Source organism: Eptesicus fuscus, chromosome 2 (genome assembly GCF_027574615.1).
Source record: "Eptesicus fuscus isolate TK198812 chromosome 2, DD_ASM_mEF_20220401, whole genome shotgun sequence".
Classification (NCBI taxonomy): domain Eukaryota; kingdom Metazoa; phylum Chordata; class Mammalia; order Chiroptera; family Vespertilionidae; genus Eptesicus; species Eptesicus fuscus.
The window spans coordinates 80,216,697-80,242,013 of record NC_072474.1 but is presented as its reverse complement, the minus strand read 5'-3'; the positions used below and the strand labels follow the sequence as shown (position 1 = coordinate 80,242,013).

At 37.5% G+C, this 25,317-nt stretch overlaps 1 non-coding gene across 1 annotated transcript; it reads right to left on the bottom strand.

Annotated features, from left to right (window-relative positions):
* Positions 1-24,698: 24,698 nt before the first annotated feature.
* On the bottom strand, positions 24,699-24,832 carry LOC114231089 (U11 spliceosomal RNA). Its single transcript, XR_003617068.2, has one exon. It is a non-coding gene; the product is annotated as a U11 spliceosomal RNA (small nuclear RNA).
* Positions 24,833-25,317: the final 485 nt, after the last annotated feature.

Below are 25,317 nucleotides of genomic sequence, written 5' to 3'. Positions count from 1 at the left end.
TACACATGAGTCTCCTTTGGTTCTATTTGCTGCAGCCAGAGCTGGTACCTACTACAGATACCAAGGGCCAATTCTCAGAAGCAAGAAGGAAGTACAATAATGTACAAATGCAGCTTCTAAATGGTTAGTCTCCCAAACTCTCAGGATGTAACAGAACTATTTGACAGCCCATACTCTTTGATTTATTTTCTAAGAGAGAAAAAAAAAAGTGGCTTGTCTCAAAGCCAGAAAACCAAGATGCTAGTGTCTTGATTGGATAATTGGCATTTTAGGTTCAGGTCCTTCCTTACATGTCATTGTATTGTCCCACCTGCCCAGCCTTGATAAGTAATTAAAACTGCCACCCTGTCATATTAGTGTTTCTTCAAATAAGAACAAAATGTTAATAGTATTAAAAAGTAACATTTTAATGTTTTTAAAATGTCTATTATATACCAATTACTTTATGAAGTACTTAAATGTCATTATTTTTGGATGTAAGTATTTACATATCATTTCAGTATTTTACTGGAAATTTCTGAGCCCCCACTCAACTTTTGGTATCAGTAATCATGACCATGACAAAAACACCTTTTTCCTTATGATATACAGTGTATTATTCAAAAACTTTTAATGAGACAACCACATCATATAGAAATTCATGCTGTATATATATATATGGCCCCCCAATGCATGAATTTGTGCACATTGAAAGGTAATTAATTAGAAGAAATATTTTAATATCGCTATTTGCCCTTTCTCTATAATAGAAGTGTCAACCAAATTAACGATCAACAATGACAGATCTAAACACACGCATGCGATTGGCACCAGAGAGAGCTTTATATGTATCACGCATTTATGAGTCAACTTAGCCTTTTATATATATATTAAATAAATTTGCTTAATTAGACCTGCTTTCTGATTTAGCTAAACTTTTTCCAGCGCAGTGAAGCACCCCAACTTCTCTTTCAGGTAATTGTCAGCAACATAGCAGTAAATATCAACATGAAGCAGATTATTATTGTAAATCATGCAGGGAGAACAAAGGGTAAAATATTTAACTATAGCAGTGTTTGACTATAATCTGCACAGTGAGAAAACCTGAAGTCATTTTCAAGGTCCACCATTTCTTACTTCTTTTCAGTCAGGTCAAGTTTCTAAGCTTTCTAAATCTCCATTTTCCAGCTAATGAAAAGAAAATAGGATTCCACTGAGTCTCCTATCTACCTACTCCAGGATTTCTATGAGGATCAAATGAAATGAGGCATGGGACAGCGCTTCACAGGCATTTGGTTAAAGTGTAAAATGTTTCCACCTGGCTATAAAGCAAGTCGTGTTCCTGGGCTGAAGAAACTCCAAGAAGGCTAGTCGCTAGGGAGAGGAGACCAGGTGTTGCTACGTGTCCCACTGGCGGGAAGCTGAGTGTTGCTTTGTGGGTGCCAGGTCCACGATAAATTTATTGTTAAATGGCCTGTTACTAGGGCATTGCTACATAACATCATTACCTGGCGCCCACAGCCACCATTTCTGGGCTAGGCTGGTCTCTTGGCCACATTTTGCTCCATGGGGTCTCGGCAGTGCAGGCCGCTATTTGGTGGGCTGTCACTCTGGGGTGGTGGCGGGGCCTGTGTCCCACTTGGGGGAACTGAGTGTTACTTTGTGGGCTCCAGGTCCACAGTGCCATTTCTCTGTAAATGGCCAGTGCAAGTCATGGCAGCCCCTGTGTTGAGCGTCTGCTCCCTGGTGGTCAATGCACATCATAGCGACCGGTCGGACAGTTGGATGGTCGGACACTTAGCATATTAGTCTTTTATATATACACTAGAGGCCCGGTGCACGAATTCGTGCACAGGTGGGGTCCAGCCAGCCCGCTCTGATGGGGGTCCATCGGGCCGAGCCAGCTGGTGGTGGGGTGGGGGGCGGTGATCGGGGCCCGGATCAGATTGGTTGGTTGCTGCGGTGCATGTCATAGCCACTTGTCATTCTGGTCATTCCGCCGTTCCAATCGCTGGGTTTTTATATATATAGATCTGTGTGTGTGTGCGTGCGTGTGCGCTCATTCAATTGGGAGAAATACATTTGTAGTTCTTGTATTTGAGGGGAGAAGAGATGAACACAGTCAACAAAAGGTTAACCTTTTGCACTCGGATGTCGAGTGTGACTCCACATGGTTAGCATTGGTAGCAGCTCTTTTTATACTCTTCAAATGTATCAATAATTTGAAATATAAAAAAATCCAAATAAATAAGTTTGTATGAAAAGAAAATCCAGTTTTTTATTCTACTGCCACGCTTTGTAAAATCTGGGGTATTTAAAAAATTAAATCCCGAGTAGAATAAAGGAATTGAGAAAAAAGCAAGCAAGTGCAAAGGGTTAATACTGTGCCTACACCTGTTCTTACATATAGTTTTAATTCTTTAAAAAATTCACATACACCTAAATACCTTTTATTAGTGCAGCAATTTCTATTTCTCAAAATATTTTTAGTTAGATGGTTTCCTATTTCTGTCAAAAAACCCCACATCATATAAGTAGGGCAAAAATTACTATTTTACTATTTAAAGAGAAGAAAAAACAGTCAAATAGAAATCAAACATATTTGTATGAGTTTGGGAATAGTCCATACGACTGACTCCTTTTTTAATGCTGTAATCTCTTCATCATGTTTTCTTCTGCACTGCAGTCTTACTATATCATATGCCACTCATTATTCTATCTGGTCTGCAATAAAGAACCTCACTAAACAATTCCAGAACATATGAATGTGTGGCTAGAATGAGATCACTGTAAAGAAAGAGGTTGTTTGTTTGTTTGTTTTTACTAAAAAGTTGAAATGTGTGCCTTTGGGATCAACATTAAAAGACCACTTAACTTTTTCCTCCCATAGTTTTAAAGGCTCCATTAGCAACTAAGATATAGCCGTGTCAGTGCCTTAGACATTTTTACTGGCCAGTGCCAATGACTCGGTCCTACTTTGTTAGAATCCAGTTAGATAGAGACCACACAAGTTATAACATCTGATATGAATAATCGTTACGCAGGTATTAAAGACGTGGAAGGAAAAAACAGACACTGAAGTACCATGAACTAGCAACTGCAGAAGCAGATGCTACTCCAGCACTGGGAGAAGTTAAGGGCAAGGCTGAAATAATTGAAGTAGAATCTTGGAGAAGGGGGCCCCGTGGCACTGGGACTCTGAGAAGGGGGCACTGCTTGGATATTATTGGAGCCTCAGGACCTCAGGGGCAGGCCCCTAAGGAGATGGGGTTCAGAATTGGGAGAGATATTGCTAATGAAGCTGGTTCTCTGATTGCTGCAAACACTAACGTGGAATGTGCTGCTTCAGCTGTGACAAACTGCTGCCTTAGTGAGGAAGCTGCATAGAGAGGCTAACAGGAATAGAAAATGTCTTCTGCCTCCAACCCTCTAGTCTCCCTGTGGCACCTCCGCCCCCATTGGAAGAACCTGGCAATTTTACTCTTAGGGATTCATTCTAAGCTGCAAAGAGAAAACATGTTTTGTGGTATCTCAGTCCTAGCATCACAGAGTGTGAATGGGTGGGTTTGAAACAGAGGGACCAGAGCTTATTAATTGTCACACATGAAGAGAAGGCAAAGAAATTGTGAAGGTATTCTGCTAGGTTATTTCACCAGTATTTATTCTCCCAATTTCCCAGAGGGAGGCTCCATTCTGCAGCTGCATATCTAAGGGCACAAAATACTTACTAATGAATTTCAGTGGTTTTCAACCCTGGCTAAAGATTATTAACCCCTGAAGTACATTTTTTTTTTTAATGTGAGGGCTCACTCTCAACAAATAGAAGTGTGACCTAGGTATTATTGTGTTGTTTCTTTTTTAACTTACAAAGTAATTTTCATGTTCAACCAAGGTTAAGAATCATTGCTAAAACTAGATCAAATGAAGAAATATAAATTGTCAACAGTAATGCAACCTCAAAAATAAATAATACATAATTCAACCTCAATTATAAAGAATTCAAAATGTGCAAGATATTTTTTTACCCAACAAGTTGACAGTATTTCTTTTTGATGGAGCCAGCTCAGCCTGGGTCTATAGTATAGACTCTATACTCTCACGCCCACCCTTATAAAAGAACTTATCTCTTTTGTTTGATAAGCATTTAAAATATATATACTATCATTTATTGAACTAAAAGTTAAGACAATACTTATGAAAGAAATTTATCTGTTATTTTACAAAAACAAAACAAAACAAAAATACTTAAACTGTTATTATACTTGAACCAGAGATTTTACTCTTAGGGATTCATTCCAAGAATGTTCATTGTTTATTTACCAAATTTTAGTGAAAGACTATCATGTGCTTGATGGAGTTAAAAGAACTGGGAACATAGCAGGAAAAACAAAGATAATGTCACTAGCAATATAGAGTTTGTATTCTAGAGGGCAAAGGTAGAAAAATTCAGTACTATTCAGATAATATAGCACTTTAATGAAAACCATTTCAAACAGTGGGTTCAGAACAAAGTTATATTAGACAGGATAGTCAGGGATAGTCTCTGAGGAGCTAATATTTGTAAAGTCAATCCAAGCAAATTTGTTACAGTTGAAGAACAGGAAGAAGTTTAATGTGGCCAAATTCAACAGAGGGCAAAAGAAGTAGGAAAGAAAGAGTTATTTAGGAACTAGCTCAAGTAGAGCCACAAAGGCCACCATAAGGAGTTTGAACTTTATTTTAAATCCAATGAGAAATAATTTGGAGAGTTTAAGAGGAAAGTGGCATAATCTAATTTTAGTTTTAAAATGTCACTCTGAATGTTGTGATGGGGAAGAAGGGGGTGGCAAGTGTCAAAATAGGGGAACTAGCAAGAACGATTCAGAGCTATCCAAGTGAGAGATGAGGGTGGTTCAAACTAAAGTAGTTGTTGCAGAAGTGGAAAAAGCAGACATATAGAACATATATTTGAGCTAATGGATTAGATAATGAATGAGTAAAATATAGTTATAGTTACCAATTATGGTTTAAATAATTAGATGGTATTGCTGTTTACTGAGATGGGATACTAAAGTGAAAAAAAAAAAGCTTTAGAAGAAAAATTAAGAAATTGTACTACAGAATTTATATTTTGGAGTATACCCCAATATGATCACCAATAAAATAGTCTGGCAGTGGAGAGAGCAGAGGGAAAAGAATCACTTTGGAGTCCTTAGAAAACAAGGATAATCAAAGATACTAAAAATATCTTTACAAAGACATTCACTGTAACATTTTTTGTAACGGAAACCTTTGAAAATAATACACATAAACTAATTACTAAAATTCTGCGGCACACCAAAAATATATATTGTTTGCCAATCCGACAAAAAAAATAGGTGTAATTTTGATTCATTCACATCAGAAGGCTGTTGTAGTGTTGGATATTGCATTTTTAAATTTGAGAATCCAAAGCAAAAGAGGTCAGTGACTATTTAGTCAGGGATTGTATGTCTTAAAAATTCTTGTGGCTGTAATTCTAAGCTGTAAGATTTCTAAAATCTTACCTTATAATAGACAAATATGCAAATTGACCGCACCTTCACTACGCCCAAGCCACGCCCACCAACCAAGCCATGCCCATCAACCACGCCCACCAGGAAACCGTTGCAGGGAAGCTGGGGTACAGCGGAGCCCAAGGCCGGGAAAGCCGCCCGAGGCTTTCCCGGCCTTGGGCGCCAGCGGGGTGCCTGCTCCAATGGCAGGAGCGAGTCGACCTGGGGGGTCGGCTCGCTCCTGCGATCGGGTCGCAGGGACACTGGGTGCAGCCGAGCCCAAGGCCCGGAAAGCCGCCCAGGGCTTTCCGGGCCTTGGGCGCCAGCGGGGTGCCTGCTCCGATCCGGGTAGCAGGGACGCTGGGTGCAGCCAAGCCCAAGGCCACCGCCCAGGGCCAAGCTGGGACCCTGAAAGAAGGTAGAAGGCTGTGGCCACAGCCAAGGCCTGGGTCCCCAGTGCCGGCAGAAAACTGGTGCAGGCAGCCAGGTGAATGAAGGTCTATTGAATGAATCTTCGTGCAAACGGGCTACTAGTAAATAAATAAAAAACATGCCTCCTGCATATAAGGAGCTATCAAAAAATAATAATGAATTAATAACTAGCTAGTAATAAAAATAATAAGTACAGAAATAAATTAAACATGGCACATTGAAATAAATTCAGGATTTAAAAGACAAGTTCTTTTTCTGATAGCATTTCATTCCCCCTTCTCGCCAACCTGCCTTATTGTAAGAGAAGATGAGGGGACAACAAGAAAGAGAGAAGGAAAGAGATAAAGTAGGAGAGAAAGTTTCTTATTTATTTGATATATTTTGAGATAGCAAAGAAACAAGAAAAACAGGGCAAAACTATCTTCTTTATACATTATTCTCTCTTTTTCTAACACATGATTTCAAAAACACAACTAACAATAACTTCATTAATTAATCTCAGGGCTCATGAACTTTACTTTAGATATATTTCCTCTAGCTTGCAAACAATATTTATGAATAATGAAGGCCGCACGTTCAAGCAATCTACCATCGACCTGCGGCGATAGTTGGAGACTCACCTGAATGAGGCCTTTGCTGACACCAAGTCCTCCGCCGTGCCTGTGGAGCCCGACATGAGCCTGCCTAGTGCTGGCCTCAGTGCCCAGGAGCAGTCCAGTGGCCCTGGTGAGGGCCTCTGAGGCTGGGCCCCTGGAGCCAGCTCAGCCTGGGTCTATAGTATAGACTCTATACTCTCACGCCCACCCTTCCCCTCGGGTGGCCTGGCTCCCACTCCTTGGTAGCTCCATTCCCTAGTCCCTTACAGTATGGTTTTTACTTCTGTGGATTTCACAAATACTTCAAAGTGGCCTCACGTTGCAAACAGAACTATTTAAATCCTTAAATTAGCCCTGCCTCTCTATCACATATCAGATATATGAGTTTTCCTAGAGACACTTTTTTTATATTCTTCCATATATTGAAGCAAAAGGAATGAAAATTCTGTATAAAGTGATTCAGAAAGAGAATGTGACAGTCTCTTCATTATATCAAAAATATTGAGAGATTATCTTTCATGTATGTGCAGAAACTATCCTAATATATAAAAACCCTGGGTCCGTCACATCCACAATGACTAGAGGCTCGACCTAAGGCCCAGGCTGCGTGCGCAGAAGGCTCTGGTGGGTGGGGACTTGTGGCAGCGGAGATGGGGATGGGGGAGGCAAGGTCAGCACTCACACTCACTCACAACTGCACACACACACAGACACACTCAGCGTCCACCAGCTCACAGCCTTTTCTCCCTTTCTTTCCCTCCCTCCCAGCTTGCTCTCGGAGCCTCTCTCAGAATGAGGAAACAAAACAGACTGGGCCTTAAGAGACCTGAATGGAAGGGAGGGCGGGCAGAGGGTGGAGCGGCCCCCACTGGCCCCACCCCCTCCCAGCCAGAAAAGAGGAAGAGAGAGGCAGGGTGGCCTGGAGGATTGCAGAGAAAAACAAAGAGAGACAGAAACTGGATGAGATCAGGACAGCAGGGGAGGACAGTTGGGGACAACCAGACCAGCAGGGGATGGCAGTTGGGGGTAATCAGGCAGGCAGAGGCAGTTGGGGGCAAGATCAGGCCGGCAGTGGAGAGCAATTGGGGGTGAGAATAGGCCAACAGGGAAGGGCAGTTAGGGGAGATCTGGCAGGCAGGCAGGTGAGTGGTTAGGAGCCAGCAGTCCCAGATTGGGAGAGGGATGTCCAACTGCCAGTTTAGGCCCCATCCCAGGGATCAGGCCTAAACTGGCAGTTGGACATCCCCCAAGGGGTCCCCGATTGGAGAGGGTGTAGGCTGGACTGAGGGAACCTCTCCCCTTGATGCACGAATTTCATGCACCAGGCCACTAGTCTATATAATATAAGCCTAAGTGACCGTTATGGTGGAATGATGAGAACAACTGGTCGCTATGATGCACACTGACCACCGGAGGGCAGACGCTCAATGCAGGAGCTCCTCCCTGGTGGTCAGTGCACTCCGCAGGGGGAGAGCCGCTCAGCCAGAAGCGGGGCTCACGGCTGGCAAGCACAGCGGTGGTGGCAGGAGCCTTTCCCGCCTCTGCGGTAGCACTAAGGAGCAGCGAGCTGAACAGTAAGGAGCAGCAAGCAGGCGGGTGGTAAGGAGTGAGGGGTCCCAGACTGCAAGAGGGCACAGGCCGAGGTGAGGGACCTCCCACCCCCGCCAGTGCATGAAATATACAATAAATCCATGAGCAGTAGCTCAGTCCCACAATTCTGTAATAGTTACTAATTCTCATCAATTATTACATAGATCCTTTAAAATTCTGGATTCATCCCAGTTTTGTGAAAACACTGTCACAGTTCTCTTAATGTAGTAGTGTAAAACGGTGTTCGACACACAAACACCTCATAGAGTGGAAGAATCTGCTCATGATATTTTAGAGCTACTTTCATCAACTAACAAATGGAATAAAACAAAATGACTGGGAAAAGAAAGAACTGAAAAACAATTGCTCCTTAACTCAGCTCAAGCTCTTGAAATTTAAAAAACAGAGAACAATTTAAGTAAAACTTCCAATAGAAATGAAATATCCATTTTATTCATTCACATGTTGAGTGAATTCTATAGTGACTACGGAGCTTATTTTCTGTGCACAATGTTATGAAAAACACAAAGAAGTCTTACCTCATTTTACTCTTAAGAGATTGAAAATCTGGTTGAAGAATGTAAACATCTATATATATAGATAAAAACCTAAGCAATGGTCCAACCGTTCACCTGTTCCACCAGTAGCTGTGATGCACAATGACCACCAGGAGGCAGATGCTCAATGCACAGGCATGGAAACATGGGACAGACTGATGAATCTCAGAGGGAAGGAGGAAGGGGAGGGTGGGAAGAGATTAACCAAATATCTTATATGCATACTAGAGGTCCAATGGACGAATTTGTGCACTGGTGGAGTCCCTTGGCCTAGCCTGTGGGGATCAGGCTGAAACTGGCCTGGTGCATGGATTCATGCAGCAGTGGGGTCCCTTGGCCTGGCCTGCGGGGATCGGGCTGAAACTGGCAGTCTGACATCCCCCAAGGTGCCCCAGATTGCAAGAGGGCTCAGGCCTGGCCAAGGGACCCCACTAGTGCACGAATCCATTCACTAGGACCCCACCAGTGCACGAATCCATTCACAATGGATCAACTAGAAACAAAACAAATAACTGATACCATAAAAAAGACACATAAGTGTATAAACTATAAGGAAAAAGGTGATTATTGCAGATTGCAATTTAAAATAAAAATTATTTTTGGCAGAGGTAAATATAAGATTTATTCATTCATATAACCTACCTCTTTAAGTATACTTTGATATGTTGTAGGGATTTTTTTGTTTGTTTGTTTTGTTTTTGCTAATCCTAGATAATACCAAGATGAATAGAAGACTATCATCATTGATGTTTCCATCTCTCTCTCCCTTTCCCTTCCTCTCTGAAATCAATAAAAATATTTTAAATAAATAAGTAAAAATAAAGAATTAATACAAGTTTTATTTTAACCATAACAGTGAAGGAGGGAAGAGAATGAATTTAAGAGATATTAAGAAGATAGACTCAACATGGCCTGGTTATTGACTGTATGTGGAGATATTAGGAAGAAGGCTAGAGATGCTTCTAAGATGGTAGTCTGAGTGACTTTTTAGAGATTAGTGCAATTAAACAGAATAAAAAATATATAAGAAGAGGGGCAGATTTAAAATGTAGAAATGTATAATTTTAGATATAAGATCATTTATCATTGAGACAGAGCAGTCAAAAAGATTATTGGAGTCCTGGCCAGTGTTACTCAGTGGTTAGAACTTCAGCCCATCCACTGAGGATCAGGGGTTTGAAACCCAGTCAAGGGCACATACTTGTGTTGCAGATTCACTCCCTGCCCCCTGGTCGGGGTGCATGTGGGAGGTAACAAATTGATGTGTTTCTCTCATGTCAATATTTATCTCTCTCCCCTTCCCTCCTTCCCTCCCACTCTCTCTGAAAAGCAATGGAAAAATATCCTCTGGTGAGAATTAAAAAATATATAAAAATAAATAAATAAAGATGATTGGAAATGTGAGTATGGAACTCAGAAAAAAATGTTTAGTTTAGGCACTATAATTTGGGAGTCATCAGCTTTAGACAGCGAGGTGAACTCAGAGGAGAAAAGGATACAGGATGAAACTCTTCAGTACTCTATTATTAAGGAACATAGAACAAGGAAAAGTCAGAAAGAGTCATACAAACAGTTGCAAATGAGGAGTAAAGAGAATCAGAAATAATATAGGCTTGGAAACAAGGAAGGAAGGGATTTCAAGAAGAAAGGAATAAACTATGTTAAATATGGCAAAGAGATTAAAATAGACTGGAGAGTGTGAACTAGATTGAACAATGATGTCATTGTTGACTTAACAAGAGCATTTTTAGAAGTAGAATATGGTTGGGGGAAAAAGTCCATAAAATAAAAATAATAACTGGAAAAATGAAATGAGCCAAGAAAACTAAAATAACAAGTAGGCAAATATGTATGGAACAGGTATTTCCCAATCTTTCTCCCTCTTGTTCCATCAAGACTTCCTCCACCAGTAACTTGCAGACACTTTAAAAGGAAGAGAACATCCAGGCTGGGAAACCCCTAATTAAAAAAAAAAAAAAAAAAAAAAAAAAAAAAAAAAAGCTCTTATTAGTTCTAGAGATTCATTACTGCTATTATTGGCTTTTTTTTTTTTTTTTTTTTACCTTCTATTTCCCACAGACAAGATTGCTTGTTTTAATTCCTTTATGGAACTGGTAAAATCAGGAAGACTTACCTATTGTTTCACTTTAAAGGTATATACCGTATTTCCACTGAAATATTAGTCCATGGTATTTATCTATTTATCCATGGGGAATGTTTTTACAGAACACTGGGAGATCTTTAGCCCCAGAGTAGAGCCATATTAAGATAGGCAGAGCCATTACCCACAACTACACTGGGATATATATTCAGGTATGCATGATACTCAGAGCAAACAAATCTCAGCCACCACCTCCCTACTTTCCCCTCCACTTCTTACACCTCTAAAAAACCCAGCATATTTATCTTCATCTTTTTTTTTTTTTTTCAGGACATCTTTTGCTTTTGTGGTTCTCATTCAAACAGTCCTGTCTCATTTGAGGATGGGGGGCTAGTATCTAATCAAGTAATTAGAGTATAAAATAAACAGAAATATAGATTAACATCCTGGGAATAGGTTTGTTCTTTACAGGCAAGGACAACATTTCTTATTGAAGCAAAGGGATTTCTAGTATTTTAACATAATTCAGAACAATTAAAAGTATCTTTATGGAAAGTGAATTTCATAAAAGAAATTATTTTTATGATCCCAAAATTATTTTTAAAGTACAATTAGAGAGGGTTTTATTCTGTCAGTGAACACATTGGATCGATTTGAATCATTATTGTGAGTAGTGTAAATAAACAGAACATTAAAGAATTCTTATAAAGTTTTTTTTTCCCTAAGAAAAGCAAACCTGAAAATACCAATATGTTAGAAACTATGAATAGGGCAATGCAGGATCAAGTGTAGTAATTTGTAATGAGTAAAATAATATTGTTAGCTTATTCCAGAAAAAATAAAATAAGATGGCCCTGATCTATAAAAATATATTTGAACATGTTCTGAACCTCTGGCAAAAATGAGAAAGAAAACCCAAAGTAAACATAAAATAACAAGAGAGAGATATCGGAGAAGCACAATACAGATATTTGACCTGCTCAGGAATGAAAAAGAAAACTAAATCCCAATAGTTCTAAATCATACTAAACACTAGAAGTCTGTCTGGTTCAATAAGAAATGTAGATCTTGCTTAATAAAGAAAAAGCATAGCTCAAATTTGTGACAGATATACTAGTATATCTATATATAGATAGAAAGAGATAGAGATAGAGATAACAGATAGAGATAGAAATAGAGATGATAGAGATAGTGATAGAGATATAGAGATAGAGATAGAGATAGATATATTGCCAGCTTTGCTCATTAAACTAAGACTAAAAAAAATAATTTAAAAAATGCCAGTGTTGAGGAGTTACTTCTAGAAGGGTTAATTAAGGGTCTCCTAAAATATGCCTTGTGAATATGGCTGCAAAATATTCAAAAAAATACTAGGAAACTTTATTCCACTAACATAAAAAAGATTATACATCATAACCAAGTAGAATTTATGCCAGGAATGCAAGGTTTGCTAAACATACAAAACGAGTCATTATAAAACACTATTTGACTAAACCAATATATATCAATGGGTACAGAAAAAAAAAAATCATTTGAAAAAAATCCAACATTCTTTCCCAATAAAAACACTGAACCAACTAAGATTGATTGATAAAAGAGTATTAAGGAAAAACTCACAGCTAGCATCATAGTTCATACTGCAAATTTTCTAACTACAATAAGGAAAGAGAAGGGTTTCTGTTCTCACAACTTTTATTAAACACTAGTGGCTCTGTGCACAGATTCATGCACATTGAAAGGAAACTAATTAGAAGAAATATTTTAATATTGCTATTCGCCCTTTCTCCATAATAGAAGTGTCAGACATGAAATAAAATTAGTAAAGTGTATATGAAAATAATATATAAATTAATTAATAAATAAACAATAACAACATGATATAAAAACAACAAAAACATGATATAAAAACATTGATAAAAATAATTACTGATAAATTGATTAAACTTATTCTAATATCTCCCTGTATACCACATTAAGAGTAAAAACACTTTCAGAGTTCTTGACTAATTTCCCTTGTGAAGTATTTACAATTTTAACTTTAACATCACATGCTTTTCAAACTGACCATGTTTGAAAATGGGTTCAGGTAGGAATATTCCTATTTTGTCTAGACTTAGTCCTGGTAATTTAATAGTCATGGCAAATACTGGCATCATGGGAAACTGTCTTCAAATTAATTTAAATGGGAGGCCAGTGTCAGATGGGGTCAACTCAATTCTTGGAATCAGAACAACCTCTCCTTCCGCAGATCCTGTGAATACTTCAGCTTCAATTACATTAGGTCACAATCTTTTGATAATAAATCTAGTACCATTACAAAGACCCCATTTACTATTAAGATTTCTCAGTAGCATGATGATTTCACCTACTTTCAATTTTAATTTATGACACAGCATTCCCAAAGGAATAATAATATTAAGAAATTCGATGGGAAAGTTTTCCTTTTCGGCATCATTCATTGAATCGATGGAATCATCACTCAAATAGGTGTGAAAATCTCCATTGAGTATATGCAAAATTTCTTCATTTAATTTATGAGCATGCTCATTTTTAGGACAAAGAATCACATGTTTAGATATATTTTTAATATTATCTATAGATATACTATTTCCAAAGGTAGCTTCCATAATAGATCCATTACAAATCATTTCACAGGGGATTTCAATAATATCCATTCCAAGAGCTTTATATGTATCATGCATGTGCGAGTCAATGTTTATTTTTAAATTGCCAGTGTGCGTCATATGTACTGGCCAATGAGTCAGTTGGACGTTCAGACGTACATATGGTTGCTAACTTAGCCTTTTATATATATAGGTTGTATTAGAGGTTCTAGCCAGGGCAATTGAGAAAGAAAAATAAATAAAAGACATCTACATTTGGAAACAAAGAACTAACATTATCTCTATTCAGAGATGGCATGATCTTGTATTTAGAAAATCCTAAAGAATATGCACAAAAACTGTTAGAACTAATAAACAAGTATGATGGTGTTCCAAGTTGCTAGAACAATTGCATTTTTTTACACTAGCAATTAACAATCTGAAAATAAAATTAGGAAACTAATTCAATTTGCAGTAACATCAAAAGAGTTAAAAATTGGGAATAAATTCAATAAAAGAAATGTAGAACTTAATCACCAAAAACTACAACACACCATTGAAAGATAATAAAAACCTAAATAAGTAGAAAAATATTCTGTGTATATAGATCAGAAGACCAAATATTGTTAAGTTAGTGTTATGGCTTGAATTGTGTCTGCCTAAAATTTCTATGTTGAAGTCTTGACCCTCAGCACCTCAGAATATGACACTATTTGGAAATGGGTATGTTGCAGATATAATCAGTTAAATTAAGATGAGATTATACTGGAATAGGGTGGGGTCCTAATCCAATAAATGTGGTGTCCTTATATTTTTAAAAAGCTATATAAAGAGAAAGAGATACACATAGAGAAAAACATTGTGAAGACACAGGGAGAATGTCATCTACAAGGAACCTCATTGATATGAAATGTCTAGAATAGGAAATACATAGAGACAGAAATGTAGATTAGCAGTTGTCAGGAACAGGAAGGGGGTGAATGGAGAGTGACTGCTAATATATAAGGGTGGGTTTTTTTCAGGGTGATAAAAATATTCTGGAATTAAATGATGATGGTTGTATAATTTTGTCAATATTCTACATTTGTATACTTAAATCATACAAATGAATTGTACACTTTAAAATCTATACTAATAAAAGGGTAATATGCAAATTGGTCAGGACGCCCTCACAGTAACGACCGATCAGCAGACTGCATGGGGCGACAAGACTGGCAGGGGATGGTTAGTGAGGGACGATCAAACGACTGAACAGCAGGCTGCATGGAGCGACCAGGCTGGCAGGAGGGGCAGTGAGGGGCAACCAAACAACCAAACAGCAGGCTACATGGGGTGACCAGGCCAGCAGAGAAGGGCAATGAGAGGTGACCAGGAATGCAGAGGGGGCAGTTGGTGGCAACCAGGCTGGCAAGGGCGGGGTAGTGAGGGGCGACCAGGCTGGAAGAGGAGGGGAGTGAGGGGCGACCAGGCCAGCAGGGATAGGCAGTTGGGGGTGACCAGGCCAGCAGGGGGGACAGCTGGAGGTGACCAAGCCAGCAGGGGGGGCAGTTGGGGGCAATCAGGCTGGCAGGGGAGAGCAGTTGGGGGCGAACAGGCCAGCAGGGAGGGCAGTAAGGGGTGACCAGGCCAGTGGGGAGGGGAAGTTAGGGGCAACCAGGCCGACAGGGGGGAAATTAAGGGTGATCAGGCAGGCAGGCCGGTGAGCAGTTAGGAGCCAGCAGTCCCAGATTGTGAGAGGGATGTCTGACTGCTGGTTTAGGTCTGGACATTCCTGAGGGATCCCAGATTGGAGAGGGTGCAGGCTGGGCTGAGGGGACATCCCCCCCGCCATGCATAAATTTTGTGCACTGGGCCTCTAGTTAATAAATAATAAAAAATAAACAATTAAAAAATTATTACGACATTGAGCACTACCCCAAACCCAGGTAATCAGAATTTCAAAAGGTTTGCCAATTGTTAACTTTTTGGCAGCTCATAAATAAATTTTTTTTAAAGTACTAGTAGCTCATTTCCTCATATTCAAATGTATAGAATGTCTTACTATATAATTACTTTGAGATACCTCCTTCCTAAATCAAAGTTATTTTTTATCTTAAGGGAAAATAATTATAAATGCTCAAAAATATTTATTTACTCATCATCCCACTATCACAACACAATTATTTTTATTTTAACATCCACTTCGATCCTTATCTTTTTCCATATATGTGCAATTATGGTATCTATACTAATAAAAGAGTAAGATGCAAATTGACCATACCTTTACAACATCCACCAGCCAATCAGGAGTGAGTATACAAATTAACCCAACAAAGATGGTGGGTTAATTTGCATACGCAGGCGCAAGTGGCCGGGGGCAGGGCGGGGCAGGATGCTTGTGTCGTCGCCATGGTGACAACGCAGGCATTCCACACCGCCCCAGCCGCTCTGGGCCTCTGGGCAGCATGGGAAGGTGGAAAGGCAGCTCTGGCCGGAGCGAAGGCGGTGCCAGTAGCCAGGGCAAGGAAGGCCCATTCTTGCACGAATCTTCGTGCATCAGGCCTCTAGTATATATATACTGTGTGTGTATGTGTATGTGTATATATATATATATATATTACCATACAATTATAGTGTGCTGAAATTAACAAATAAATTTGCTACTACTAATCAAGTTAATATTTCCGTATTAAGCTAATGCTAAAATTAGAATCTCAGTACACCCAGATTTTCTTTCAGTTCTAAAATTTTTCCTTAAAATTATCTTCCAGAAGGGAGACTTTTGAGCCAAGTGCTTTACTATTTGTATGGCACAGGACTTTCCTTTCTAGAAAGTGTGGTACTAACATATATGACATTGGTGTTTATGTACAAATGTTGCTACCCTTCACAACTATGTTATATTATCATGACAAAATTTTTGTAGTTTAATGGTAACAGTGTTTACAGGTCAAAGCTCTCTTATTTGTTTTGTTGTTGTTTATTCATGAGTGACGCTAGGACCTCCTACAGGGTTGCTCACCTAGTGTCAAATGATAATATACAACCATAATAGTAGGTTAATTAAACTAGCAGTACTCCAGAATAATTTTTAATACCATCTGTTTTGAGAATCATCACAAACCTTCCAACCTACACACTATATTCACTAAATCTTCAGTAATGGGCCATGTTAAATTTATCTGATAGTCACCCTGTGGCATTCACAGAGTAGTTGTGAGTAAAATTAGGAAAACTATAAGAATTGACTTCTCCCATAAAGGATCCTTTCCCATTTAGTGGCCCTCTTTTCTCACACTCTACTTTTCATTTTCATTATTTATTACATTTCATTACAAACCCATACATTTTTATTACAAGTAAAACAATGCAAAAATATATACATTTTATAAATTTTAAAAAACACATTTCTCTCCTTCTCCACCATCATGCCAGTCAAATCCCAACTGCATGGTGACCATTGTTAATAGCCTCGTGTGTATCCTTTAATTCTTTCCTTGATGTTCATACAAACATATATAAAACTATTTAGCATCTTTTTTTCAAAGACTGCTAAGACTCCCATAATCATTGCATAAGCTCCCTACTTTATAAAGTCCTTATTCTTTTCATTTACATGAATGACTAACCACTTAAGGCATTAATCTTCCAATAATAATTTATTGTTAATAGGCCAAAAAGCTATAAATTAGAAATTAAATTCTAACAGCAGAATTGCAAGCATTGATCAGTGGGTAAAAAATAATTGTGGATAGTTGGAGTCAGAGAAGGAGCAGAATATGGCCTTCCAGAACCGCAAAAATGTATTTGTCTTCTTATTCTTTCTTACATATAAGGCAGTCTTTGAGCAATTCTTGTTCATTAAGTGTGAGTGATCTGGAAGGTTTCAGTTTACTGAAAGATTTTGGCATAACCTCACACTCACACACATACATAAATATGTACCAGGTTGCTCTTTTATCCATTTATAGAATACACTAGTCCCTGCATGTTAATGAAGAGCTATACATGTTCATCAATGAAAGTGTCTTTGTTGTTTATTCCCTGACTTTTAATATGAGGACAAACCAAGTGGAAATAACATGTAATGTATTAAACAATAAAGATCATTATGAAATAATAGAAAATAATGAGGAAAAATGAAGTAACACAACAGCAATGTTTAGGCAACTCCTCTCACCTCACCTGCCCCAGGTAATATGTGGGAGGAAGGAATGCAGGGGATATCTAAGCTTTGCTTTATCTGCAGCTTCAGCGTTCACACCTGCTTATTATACCGTCAAACACTGTGCTATACAGTTTAGGTGAATCAATTACTTGGGATTAGAGAAAAAAAAATAAACCCTCACAACACTATATACAAAACATTAGCAATTTTCTTTGTAATAAAATCAAAATTCCAAAATACTGTGGTTCTGGAAAGAGTACTGGAGACAATTTGAGTACTGAAATGAAATCTCACACAATGTCATTGTTTAAAGTCAAACAAGAAGGATAATGTTAGAAAAGAGATGACGACTAGTAACATTTCATACATTCCTCTAGGAATGTTTTTTACTTACATTTCTCTAGAGAAGGCACTGAAACCATTTCATGAAATAATCAACCAATTTATTGTACCACCATAAAATCAATATAAATATTTCATATTATAGGGAGCTGAGTTCAATTTTTGCTCATATACGTTTACATTCTAAGTACCACACAACACTGGAAGACTGATTTAATTACCTGTATTTTGCCTCTAAAAATGTTGCTGGTTATTGTGATCTTGCATTTATTTTTCTCGTCTTTCTTGCTTAATACAAACCTACTTTGGTTCAAGTAAACTAGTCAAAATCATAGTCAAAGAGGGACGCCAATGATGTAGACAAGAGAAATATTATAGACTAAAACCCAGGTGTAAGGGATGAAATAAGACTCATGACATTAACAGTGTTCATGATATTAGCAGCCAAAGGTTTTGGAAACAGGTTGGGATACAGAGCATAAGGCAGAATAAAGTAATAGTTAATATTGGTGACCGGGTTTATTATAAAAGAAGCAGAGGATGGATTTTAATGTCTGGCAGCAAACAGCCCTGGTGGACCTTCAAGGTTAGCATGGCTATAAAACTGGATTTCTATGTTAAATTAGGGCACTATTTGTGAATGCCCACTATTAAGCTTACTTGACCTAATAATTTATAGTCATTAGCATATTAAAAATTGATTTATTATGTAAGCTTTGAAAATGGGACACAAAATAGATGGCAGAGGTAAAGGTTAGGGCCGGAATATAAATCATACTTTAAGTGAGATATCTAAAATGTGGTGCCTGGGAAGTCCTAGGGCAGCATGAGGCAATTGGGATCTCAAAGGACAAAATGTCAGCATGATTACAATCATCTTTTCCTGCACAAAAAGTTAGATTTCATTCAACGTGTTCATAATAATAAATTTTCCTGAATAATTTTAGAACTGAAAATAGGCTTAATAAAAATATGATTAGATCACAAAAAGAAAGAACTTGGGAAAATAATATTTTAAAAGAACATTGACAAAATTTTAAATACAAGTTTTTAAAAGATCAAGTTTCAGAATTACAGATATCCTCAAAATTTCAATAGAAAATATTGCAAAGAGTTTAATGTTATTACAAATTGTTCTTCAAACAAAACAAACCAGAAATATGCACAATATCTAGTATAAATTCTAACTGAAATTAGGGCGGTTATGACTTAAGGAAGTATATACTTTAACTAGAATTTACCTGTCCACAGTCTTCATGCAAAAAAAATACGTTAGCATTATGTTTCACAGGAAAGAATTTTTTTAAATCTATTATTTCCTGATGAAATAGATGTAATTATCTAAATTTTAATTTACTCTTATCCATGGGAGGTAAATGAATACCCAGAGGCCAATGAAGAGTTATAAGAATTAGAAATGTTTAAGCTTTGACACAGTTATCAGATTTTAGACATTAATGAATGGATCACATGATAAAAAAATAGGACTTGTATAATTTCTTAAGCAAAATAAATACTAATTATACAGAGCAATTTTTTAACCTGAAATATTTCCAATTTTGATGAGCTAAAAAAGTTAGTATGAATGTGTAGAACAGCAAGTTGATGTTTCTTTCTCTCAAATCAATGGATTAAAAAAATATATTATTGAAAAATATTCAGTTGTATAACTTTTAATAAAAAATAACTTAAACTAAGTTAGCAAGAATTGCAGTTTATTACTTTTTTTTAAAAAAAAATGTATTTATCATACCAAAGAAATGATCCTTTTACTCTTACGGTCTGATTATAATGAAATTACCTAAAGTTCTTAAAAGTAGTGGTGTTTTTTTGTTGTTGTTGTTTTTTTTTTAATTTCATTTTTTTTAATGGTGAGTTTTTTAATGAGGGTATCAATATGCTCCCTGACACTGCCTTAAGGCTATTTGCTTAAGGCTAGGCCTGGTACAGAAGGTCACAAGGGCAAAAAGCCTGGGTGCCTAGCAACAGGCAAACTAAACACAAGTATTGTAGGGTGGAACCTGGTCCCTTGGGTGACCTTTCCTCCCCTAGCATACTGCTGGCCATGGGGTTTAGACCCCTGACCTTTCATACAGCGGGTTCTGAGTTTCTGACCCTCCCCTGACCTTTCCTTCCCTGGCATGTTGCCAGTCATGTGGCGGCGGGGGCGGGAGGAAGACCAGAGAATAGCTTTATAGGACTTCTATATAGGCCCTTGCATGACCACTTTCTTAAGCATTAAGCCCTAGAGAAAACATCTAGGCCTCAGTTGTGTTTGAGCTCCAGGTTCAGAAAAGCAGCAAAACCAGAAGGGGGATGCCATGGCTGACATCAGGACCTGCTACAGTAACTAACGACCCACACACTGCTTCTCACCTACCAGTAGAGACCACACCTGGAAAGCTGATGAATATTCTATTGAGATCTTCCCAGAAACCTCCCCTAAAATCCCTGCCTTTGGAAATGAGACAAGAGCTCTTCAGATGAAAGACTTTTTTTTTCTCTCTCTCTCTCTTGAGCATGTCTGTGCCTTTCCCTTCTTCTACCTCTGTTACTTCGTAAATAAACTTTTGTTTGTATTTGAAAAAGAAAAAACAAGAAAACGCCTCTTCACAGGATTTAATTTAATCCTTGTTTTATTATTACAAACAGAAAAACTTAATGGAAAAATTGGTGCTAAGTCAGTCATGATATAGCCCTTGTTCCCATTACTACAATTAAGAAGCCAGATGTCATAAAAAAGGTCACTGAGAGAAAATGTGGGAGAAGCGATCAGGCCCAGGCATTCTTATTGTAGTTTGCTGTAATACTTTGGTCTCGTCACTTAATATTTGACTCAAATTGTTTTCATATATGCAGTAAGTGAATCGGATAAGAAAATTTATTGGGATTCTTCTAGCTAAATTGATAAAGTACTAATTGATGAAAAAGCATTGTAATAGGCTACTATTTGATTTAATAGTTTATTATACATCGATGACTTAATAAATCAACCAAGACAGGTGGTAATAAATACAATGTAATGTAAAACTTATGCTTAAACTTTGATAGTTGCTTGGTACTAGTATATGTTTAACTACATATTAAATTGTCAGCTCTTGTTAGTACTATTTGACTGTGAGATTCTTTAAAATATTTAAGATAGAGGTTAAAAATCAGCAGCCTGTAAGTTAAACCTCTTTAACAGTTGACATTTAGTGCCCACTGGGTTTAAAAGAAAAAATATATACACTTTCAAATAGGAAACAGAATTTCAAAAATATGAATTTGTAACTTCTTGGGGAAAAATGGAAGATTCGGAAACACTAGTCCACGCATTAGTACAGAGAAACAATTATGTGGTGGTGAGTAGCTGAGACCCTTATAGAGAGCAGGAGTGCACACCTCAGCCCCCGCCCAGTCTCACTTTCTCGTTTACTCTGTAGGCTTTTGGTTTGTAAATCTTACCTTTCTGTTTCAGTGATTCATCAAGAAATTAACCGGAGTTAAGAGAATAAAATACCATAAGACTTGGTCCTAGAGCATTTATTTAAGGGGAGCTATGTCCTTCAGTAATTCCAGCAGAAGATTTGAAATCAGAACCTTGACTCTCACCTTTTTCTATGAGCCAACAAGAAACATACCATGCTAGTAATATGTCATCAACATTTCTTCCCCCAAATATGTGCAGACAAAAGGGCATTATCCCATTTTTTAAATTTGTTGGACAGAATATACAGTGGCTGAGCTGTATATAGTGTTGAATTGTAGCAGTAAAAAATTAGCTGTGCGAACAGGAACCAAGAGACAGACTGTGCACTATATTTCCTGCTCATATGTTGTCTCAGCTGTTTTGCACTTTATAGTTTCAGCTGAAGAATGTCCATTTATCACGTAATGCTAATCAGTTATCATTCTACTCTCCATTTTGTACAAAACATTGCTGGGAAGTCTGTTCTGGATTTGATGGATAGCCAGAATGGGACAGCACATAACCAAAAAAGGCATAAATACTCACAGATGTCTGGTCATACAGATGAGGTAAAAATCAAAGAAAATTAGAGCTGGATAAGACAGACGTGATCATAGAGCACATCAGGGGAACGTAAACTTGCTTTTTCTTCACCTTTCTCATCCAAATGGGGTTTCTTCTCATTAAAATAAATATTCAAACCAGAAGGTCTTTCATTTGTTTCCTTAAACTAGTAGAGTTTCCCCCCGCCCCCCCCAAAAAAATGTAAACCCCACATCATGAAGACAAAAAGCAGAAATCCTGTTTATTACCAAAGACATCCAAAAAGCTGTCCAAAACCAAGTTAGAGCATATGGTGCAAATCCCCCTCTTATATCCTCCAGCATTCCTTACCTCACCCCCTCATCCCTCATCTCTTCTGAGAAATCTGTTTATATTTCCTTATTCAAGAACCACTGAATAAGTCGTTTTTGCTGTACCAAAAAATAATTATATAGCTGAAAATAAAGCAGTACTTTCACTGTTTCAGATTCCATTAGTGATTTTGTATTTTTGTCAAGTGATATTTGATTGTAATAAATGTCTCTCATATGCTATTTTTTATTGTTGAATATTATTCTTTTCATATATTGTCATCTGCTTATCAGCCTTTTGTTTGTTCAGTCTATTGGTATCCTTTTCACATTGCCAACCACCCATTACTCTCATAGCACCTATTAGCCATGTTAACTAGACTCAGCCTGAGCATATTTCTATAGTTTTAATATCTTTATCTGTAAAAATAATAAATTATTACTATTTTTCTCTTATAACACTTTAGTGAAAATTTATAATAAATGGAGAGTAAGTGGTTGTTTTCTTCTTTGGAATTGTCCTTTTACATTGTGATATTTCAAAGTGCAAAGTAACATATTTTATTTGCATACTCCATCATATGATTAATTTTCAATTCACCCATAAATATAAACTTAGCCTTATCAAAGTTGTATTAATTTTGAAATTTCTTGGTAGATTTATACAATAATAATATTTTGCTGCATAAAAGATAACTTTAAAGTATTGGACATTTGTATAACAAATATCAAAATGTCAAGATTTCAAATAAAATGGTAATGGCAATCCAAAATAGAGAGTTGGAGATTAGGATTTGAACTCCCAACACTAGATTTTGAAAAGGCAGTCTGGCCACTGCAGCAGACTTGTGAAGACCAAGGTAAGCATTATGTCAGAGAAGACAAAGTAATCATACACTTCAAATATTTGTTTTCTGAAATAATTTCTCAGCATAGATTCTGAGATATAAATTTATATATGTTTGAGTTGTAATTGCTAGCAGGACATTGACTTTAATTTATATATGACTATGCTTTTTTCCAAGAAAAAGAAAGCAAAATGCCATCACATTATTAAGCAGAAAAAAGTGTTATTTTTAAAATCTAGCAGCCCCTTCCTCACATATGAGACCACTAATTCTATTTTTATTCTTGAACAGAATTATACAATTCTTTTCAATACTTATAAATGATTTAACAACTAAAGACCATCTCTTCTTCAAGTTAAAATATCTCCAAAAAGATAAATGAAAATTGTGAATTATGAAATGTTGATGGCATATTCTACCTTGTGGATAGCAAATGATAAACGTATGAGATAAAAAGAATCATATAAACATCTAAAATAAGCAAAAACTTTTGAATTTGACTCATCTTTTCAAATTTTTAAAATTTATCATCTGATAATTTATATAGAAATCTAAGACAGAGCCCACTTAGTTCATTTATTCATTTTTAAATTTTATTCAATACACAATTACTGAGTAACTCCTAAGGCATTCCAACTAACATGTGAGAACATGTTATTAGAACATCAGGCTTTTAGACTCAAGCAAATCAACTTTAGCTTGATTTAAGGGCACAGGGAATATGCCTTATTGCTTGTCACTCGACAAAGAGTAGGTTTGGGGCAACCAATAACCTAAATTTAAGATCAATGTTAATTCACTGGTCCTGGACATGCCACCAATAAAGGCTACCAATGAGCAGAGCACTATTTATCACAATATTGAAGAAAAAACAGATAACCTCAATGTTCCATAATAATACCTTTTACTACTTTGAAACATCTTAAATATATTAATTCATGGTCAATTTATTTTGCAAAGGTTTATGGAGCATCTATGATGCATCATGTTTCTGTGCTGGCTGTGGTGAATAAGGATAAAGAGCCAACAAACCAGAGAGGAAGACAGACAAGAAAACAGGCAATCTATCTATATAATTGCCTAAGTGACCATCACAACTGAACGGACGACTGAACAGGCTGCATGGGGCAACCAGGCTGGCAGGGGGGCTAGTGAGAGGCAACCAAACAACCAAGCAGCAGGCTGCGTGGGGTGACCAGGCTGGCAGGGAGGCCAGTGAGGGGCTACCAAACAATCGAAGAGCAGGCTGTGTGGGCAACCAGGCCGGCAGGGGGGGCAGTTGGGGGCAACCAGGCTGGTGGGGGGAGGCAGTTGGGGGTGATCAGGCTGGCAGGCAGAGGCAGTTAGGGGTGATCAGGCCAGCAGGGGGGCAGTTAGGGGTGATCAGGCATGCAGGCAGGTGAGCTGTTAGGAGCCAGCGGTCTAGGATTGTGAGAAGGATGTCCTGGATTGGAGAGTGTGCAGGCTGGGCTGAGGGGACCCTCCACACCCATGCATGAATTTTGTGCACTGGGCCTCTAGTTTCAATATAAGATAATTAATCAAGGAAGAGATCCAAGAGAAGTTGGAGAGGAGGGGTCATCCCTAGGGGTTTTAGATTTTATCCTGAAGACAATAGGAAGACACTGAGGGTACATAAGCTGTGAAGTAACTTGATAAGTTTTTTTGGTTGTTGTTGGTTTTTTGGGGGCACCAGGACCAATGATCACCAGCCACCCAGGTACTAAAAAATTAGGCTTTTGAAATCTCTTGATGTCAATTCAGCATGTAGAGCAATCAAGCTGCCCTACATGTGCCACTCACAACAAGAGCCTTTTTTGATATGTTTTTTATTTTAATAAGATCACTCTGAAAATTTGGAAAAATGGAAAAATATACTAAAAAAATAAGACTGGAAACAGGGAGACAAGAGAAGGATTCTTTCAGGAAATAAAATGGGAAAGAAAAGTGTCTTGAATTAAAACCATTATTCTAATGTTAGAGAGGAGAAAATTGATGCAAAGTATATCAAAAGAGATTGAAAAGAGATGATATATTGATTGATTTGATGTTGAGGTTGGTGTAGAGAATATTAAAGTTGACATTGAGAAATCTGCATGGTAATTCAAATTTACTATCGTAAGATTCATTCATTAACATGAACTCATTATTTCTATATCTGAAATTATCCTACTAATTTGATATATATATTATTCCACTATCAAAATTCAATTCTTCAGTCATGCATTTATTTAGTTATCAATTTTCAAGTATTTATTGAGAATATCCTTAGTATTTCACACTTATTTGGATACCTAAGACATA